We start from the raw sequence: 7,566 nt of genomic DNA on the forward strand, positions 1-7,566 counted from the left end.
GGCATTCGGGTTACCCGAAAAATTCGGGTCGGGTAATTCGGGTTTTTTAAATTTCGGGTTTTAAAAACTGTTACCCGAAGTATACCCGAAATAAATGGGTACCCGAAAATTCAGGTATCTAAAAAATTGGGTTCGGGTTCGGGTAATCCCGATTTACCCGATCACTACACTACGTAGAAAAATACCCATATGTATTGTATGGATCCTGTATATAATATTACATCCAGAAATGAATATTCAAGTAGGAGAGGCACACGTAAACACCGACACATGCAATGATGAAATTAAGCCGCCCTAATCGTCTAACCATGTTCGGCTACCCATAAAAAAAAGATTGTTAAAACAAGCTAGTGTGATGTGAGATGGAACAAGCCTCCAGTTTGTTATTACTCAATTAAAGTAACGAACGTCATCACAGCTAGCACTTGGTCAATAAATATATAATATTTGCAAGCATCCTAGTACGTACTACCTGAGTATACCATTTGACACTGCTTGGGGTAATCACATGGATTGACATGTATACTCTCTCCATTTGTACGCTAGGTGCCAAGCTACATTTCGTCGTCAGTCGTCAGCTTCTTGGCATTACAGTACAGTACTCTACAGTGTGCAGTTGCATGGCATGCAGATCTAGTGGACATCTCAAAAACATCAATAGCACAAATCGGGTAGTTCGGGTAAATCGGGTATCGGGACATGTTACTCGATTTACCCGAAAAAATTTCGGGTATTCATACTTAGGATCCGAACTAATGTTTGGGTAATTCGAGTTCGGGTAGATCGGGTACGGGTTCGGGTAGTTCGGGTTCGGGTAATGGGTATCGGGTTTTTTGCCCACCTCTAGCGTGGTAAACAGATACCACCACCACCACCGAACCCTAACATGGAACAGTTTATCGCTGCTCAGATGCAGCTTTTGCAGGGACTCACTGCATATGTACAATAGATTCAGCAAAACCAGTAGAATCAACAACACCAGTGTGGCGGAACCGCCCGAATTATTCCAGCTTAAGTGCCCAAGTCGCACCCTTAAGGGCAGCAACACACTTAAACAGGAATAACCCGTCAGTCCCTCGGATCTAGTCCGATAAAGCCACTTACCAGGATCGAATACCACTAGCTCACACGAAGGTGAGGCACAGAGAAATACAATAAAACATAATACCACAAATTTAATAAGTATCATTAGTGATTACATTATCGGAGTTTCAGAAATAATAATCATAAATTTTAATGCAGCGAAAATAACTAACGGAGAAAACCGAGTAACATGGCGAAGCCTGGCCACGCTACTCCTCCTGGTCCTCTCCTGCGGAAGCAATAACCCTCTCGACCATCTATCCCGGTGGCAGGGATGAAGGCCAAGTCACACCAGCAACCAAATCAAGGAGGTACCTGCAAAAATTATGCCACAAGCAAGGCTGAGTATACTAATATTCAGCTAGACTTACCCGGTGTGAGGAGTCTACTCCTCTACCTCTAGACATGCAGCTGTTTGGTTGAGGGGTTTGGTTTGCCAAAAGCACTAGCTGAGTCTAAAATCAAGTTTTAGCTTTTCAAGTTTTAGTATGATCCTTTTTGACTAGATGTGTACCTAGCTAATCATACATGATATCAAGCATTTTTATCAAACAACATCTTTTGCCAGTCACCTCATTTCTACTTATTACTCAATGCAGTACAATGGATCAAGCAGTCTCATTAGCTGCGAGAAGCAGACGATTCGAATCGAGTTTTTTTATCCTTGCAAGGTAAACCTAAACACACGACATGTAGGGGCACTCCGTCCCCACACACATCAACCGTCCCCATCGATTCCCTGGCAACAGAAAGGGGCTCACCGCCTTGGCGTACAATGCCTCACTGACCCCGACTGCCGTCGTGCAGTGACCGCACTTGTACCCACCATAACCGGAATGGGAGACCACGTCTCAGGTCGCGTGAGGAGGGCAATCAGCGGGCAGGTTCACTCAGGTACTAGGCTTACCGATTTACCATATTTCTCGGCATGTGTTTAGTACGTTCAAACGCTTGATACAAGTATCCGCACGTTAATCCTTATTCCAATTTCTCATCTCATAGACCACGCATCCCCATGGATCCGTGTCCACAGACCATCATCATTCTGTTATCAAAGTGGATACAACCAATTCCTGACCTCGCGCGAGTGCTAGAAAAATCACTCGACTTCTACCGAGATCCCTAATTAATAAAGCAGCTACTCGACCTAGCATACTAGTATCCATCTCAAAGGAAATCCTGAGGTAATGCAACTAGGGTTTCAGGCAACTCCTACACTTAAGTGCACAATACAAGCCTACAATCATTAAGTATAGTAAAATAGCATAAATAACAGGTTATGCATAAAACCAGGGCTTGCCTTTAATTTGACACTTAGATAGTGTTTGCTGGGGGAGGTACTCGCTTGGCGAGTATCCACTGGTCATGTCCATCATTCTTCAGGTCGTCCACCAACTGCATCTTGTGGTTGGCACCACATCACTGGCTCGATCATCATCTCTCGGTCCTATATGAGGTGCAATATGCATATGTATGAATATAATGAAATAGCACAAGATACTTTAAGTACACGCTAGCGAATGAAACACTAAGTAGCGAGACATCACAAGCAACCACATACACTAGCGTTAGCTAACTACATATCATCGAGCGCACAACGTTAACACCACAAAAAGACGACAAACATTTTGGATATTTACGCAACACAATACTACATCACAATTAACTAGAGAGAGAAACGTATAAAAACATGACACATATATTATCTCAAGCTTAGCCATGGCAAGTCTACATTACTTAAGAGCAAACCAAACATTTTTAGCGAGAAGAGTGAACTAAACAATCAAATGCGCATATGCAGATTTTCGGGACAGCAACACAGCAGCTACTTGTTTTAATCATAACTTTTCGAATATTAACCCAAAAATAACAAATTAGGACTTTCTGGAAAGCTTAAAACGTGCTCTACAACTTTGGTATTTTCACTTCGGCATGATTCAACACTTAGCAAGGTTAAAAAGTGCTAACACAACAGCTCTGTCCAGATTTGGACAGATTCAGACTTGTGACTTTAAAAATTCATAACTAAAGATTCAGAAATCGAAACAAGGTGATCCTAGACTTTCTGGAAAGGTAATAAAATTGTCTACATATCATTTATAAACATCCTAGGGTGATTCAATATTTAACTAAGGATAAAATACACTAGAAGGCTTTGCTGTCCAGAATGGGACAGATTCAGTCTTCGGACTTTAAACATCCATAACTTAAGCTTGAGACCACCAAAAAGAGTGATCCAAGACTTTTTGGAAAGCTTGGCAAAAGAACTACATAACTTTTATAATCACCAAGAAGTGATTCCAGGTTTAACTAAATCAAACATTACAGTTTTCGAAATCTGTTCTGACAGTGGACAGAACACAGCAACCAAGTTGTAAAATTCATAACTCTTAAACCGTCAGTCCTTTAGTTATGAAATTTTAATACAAGCAAGATCAGAAAAGCATCTACAACTTTCTTATAACGACCATGAACAGATTGCAATCTTAAATTGAGCAAACAATACAGTCTCTGAAATCTGTACAGAATTTGGACAGATTCAATTACTGAATTTGTAAAAAGCATAACTCCTAAACTGTCAGACCTATAACTGTCAAATTTTAACACCAGCAAGATAATAAAGTTATCTACCACTTTTCTATAGCACATATCTACAGAAAACACCATTTAGTTCATCAAACATACAGCACAACTGAAACAGTGCATGCAGTCCAAAACAGCAATCAACAAATTTCAGCTCCTATATAATTCAAGAATCGCCTTGCTCTAGAGACTTGAATTATTCTAACACTTTACCAATTGTTAGAGTTAAAATAATCAAATGAGGACTAACAAGTAGACTCACTAATTTTCATCCAAGTTATTTCGCACGCTAGAACTAACATACATATTTAATCAACGCATTCACCACCATCATCAATATCGAAGCGCTTTTCACCCAATAATTTGCATTTCAACTTAGACATCACATGAGCACTAATACTTTTCACCCGCGACCGTAACCATACGTATTTAGAATACAACAAGCAAATTATCGTGACTACGATCTTAACCAAATCATCGAACAATTTGGCTAACTAGAGCAACGACACGGTCCGCTCGACAGCATACACGTCGACTTGCCTATTACTATCGCAATCCAAGACACAACATATATATATAACAAACACTTAACAAAATCGACTCCTATTTAACATGAGTTGGCTAATCACAGTAGAAGACTTAGCGAACCATTTAGACATTGCAACTCAAAACATGGGTGGGAGCAAGTTAATTAATGTTTCTTAACCTTTTCTCAACTTAAATTGGACAACACACAAGTCACTTAAAACACCATATTATTGGAGGTCTAACCTAGAGGCATTAACACCTAGCATAAAGCTCCGTAAGACTTACATGGGCTACTGAAGACCTAAAGCACTTATGTGCATATGTTATCTGACCGTTCTTCAATTTTAGCAAGGATTGACTCATGAACGCTACTTGCCTCCAATAATTATTGAGCTGCGATAACGCTCATATAAGACTTCTAATCGATCAACAAGACATTATTTATCAAAAGGGAATGGAATGCAATAATTTATAAAGCTACGCATTGATCCGTCATACAACAAAAATTCATGACAACACTGACACATACTATCCACTAACCGTTGAAAAACTAAACTTACTTCCCGCTTGCCACTATACGTCACTCCTCAATCACACACCCATCACGAGCATCCTTCACACGTTTATATAATAGCAGCCTAAGCATCGTGTTACACAATACAGGCATCTTTCCTCGTCGCGGGTATAACCATATTACGGTGCATACCCGCACGCCTCAACAAATATCTTACGCCACCGCCACTACAATACATCGCAGCATACACACGTATACGTGCACCAATTCAATCCCTTGATCACTTGTATTACCAGACTTACTCATCACATAAAACAAGTACGACACATTTGTTTACTGAAACGTGAAAGCGACCTTGCCACGGTGTATATAACCAAAACATTTTATACCCACACATAATTAAACACCCATGTACTCCACATCGACCAAAACAAAATTAGACAAACTACAAATCGTACGCATCGAACAACCTCTTGTTCTCTAACCGCAAATGTGATCCTACCAAAAATATAAAAACATTCGAGTTCTTGTTCTACTTCATTTTCTTCTATATACGTGTTCATTCATACAATTTATTTTCACACGCATATAAACACGCAGGCACATCATCGACCGAATACGTAAGTAAATAAATCGTAATCATACAAGGCGAACAACCTGACCGAAATCCGATCGGAGTTGCACATGCATGCCATCAGACTGGGCTCCTTGCCGACGAGCGACGAGCGAGACGTGACGACACGGGCACGGGTTTCAACGACGGCACGCCGGCGCTGCGCAGACCCGGCGATGCGAGACGCGGAGACGGTCGAACCGCGCAGATCGACGACGTAGCGTGGGGTTGTCCAACACCCACGCGACGCCTTGGGTCGGGACTGCGCATCCCCATGTCGGCGTACAGAAATCTGGAGCTTGCTGCTGGGAGAGGGAGCCGAGCAGAGGGTCACTTGCAGGGGATTGGAGGCTGGGGAGAAAGAGCTACTGCTCCCCTGCGGCATTGGACACAGGAAGAAAGCCGGCGTCGAGCACCTCGCTGGTGTGCTGCGTCGAGGGGGGCGAGTGGAGAGAGGCGCTGGGAGAAAAAGACTACCGGTTGGGGGAGCTCGGCTGGAAGAGAGGGTGTCGTGGAGGGAGAGCAGAGGCGGCGCGCCATGGACGCCGGCGAGCTCACTGCTCGAGCTAGGGCTGGTCCGGCCATGCCGCGCTCCGGCAAGCAGCCCTGCGGGCAGAGAGGGGAAGTGGCGAGGCGGTCCCAAGGCCAGAGAAGTGCCCTGCGCGAAGATCCTGGGGGAGGGCGCGAGCAGGAAGGAGCCATGGCTGCTGGGTGCCCCTGCGCGCTTGAGGAAGGAGAGGGAGTACTGTGCGCGTCAGTTGAAAGAGAAGAGAGGGAGAAATGGCTGTGGCGGCTAGGGGGTAGATGAATAAAAGCCAATTTGCAAAGGGGAGGCCTCATATTTATATACATGTGAGGGCTAGGGTTCTCTTAGTGGGCCAAATGGGCTGGGTTGGGCTTGGCCTAAAACACGTAATCGGGCCGCGCTAATTTATTTTCCCGAATAAAAATGCTCCCGCGGAATTCGTTTGTACGCAAAACAGCGTGAACTAGAGTTCGGACGAACGGACGGTTGCGTGATTAACTTGGCCGAGAGTTTGATTTGACTTTGCTCGAAAATAAATCCCTACGCGTGATTTGAAAATAAATCGTCTTAAGATTTGATCGGCTTTGGATTTTTAGTCGGAGAAGGCGAATCGTGATATTTTAAAACCGCTGTCGATACGGGGTTTTGAGTTCGGTTCGGACATGAGGTATTTGGCCGAGTCGGATAAAATTGATTAGAGGACGACAATTTGAGTATTCCGTGTGAGAGTACGAACTCAGATTAAAATAGTCGGACATCAACCGGGGTTCGAGGAATTAGACTCGGGCTTAGATCAAATAACAGTCGAGAGCCTTGATTAAATGAACTTCAGATGGGATTTATAAATCGAGAATGATTTTCGAGTTCGCATTCGTTTTGAGAATTAAAAGTTTTAACAGGCTCCAAAATTGGCCTTCTGTGAGATTGAATAATTCTGAATTCGGTGAAATGTGAATGAATAATCTGGATAATCAGAGACATACACGAGCGAGAAATAGAAATTTTTACTGAGCGTCCGAGATTAGGATAAATCTCCCGACGTAACACGAAACTGACACCTGGGGTGTCACAGCCTTCCCCCCTTAAAAAGAATCTCGTCCCGAGATTCGAATGAGGATCTTTAAGGGTGGAGAAGCATGTAACTCCCAGGCTAATGATAGATGCAAATTCATGAGATGGGATCTGGCAAAATACTGTCGATAGATTTGGATAGAATATCGCGACATATCGAGACAAAATGCAGCGATCATTCTGAGAGAGTGTCCACAAAAGATAGCACATCGGTATATCCTCGTAATGGATTACAACTATTAACCATGATACCAGCGCGGGCCAAGCAGCTCAACCATGTGTGCACCATAGTAGGCTCTCGGTCTCGTCGCGGCACCATGAGTTGTTAGCCATAATACCATTACCAAACACAACCAATGAAAATCCACATAACACATATAGATGGAGCCTATGAGAGTATGGCTCGGAAAATAATAATGTGATCGGAGTTGAAGCAGAGATTGCTGGCAAAAGAGCATCATATGAGAATTTTCTTCAACTCAGAGAACTATTTTATGATCATCACGGAAATTACCAGGCTAGAGACTTGTACGAGATGGGATATGATGAGGAAGCAACCATGAGATCAAGATTGACAACTTGCTGAGACATGAGAGAACTAAAGACAAAGGCAAAATCCATTGATCTGAATGGATACACTGGTTGGAG

Source organism: Zea mays, chromosome 6, assembly GCF_902167145.1.
Source record: "Zea mays cultivar B73 chromosome 6, Zm-B73-REFERENCE-NAM-5.0, whole genome shotgun sequence".
In the NCBI taxonomy this organism is placed as follows: Eukaryota; Viridiplantae; Streptophyta; class Magnoliopsida; order Poales; family Poaceae; genus Zea; species Zea mays.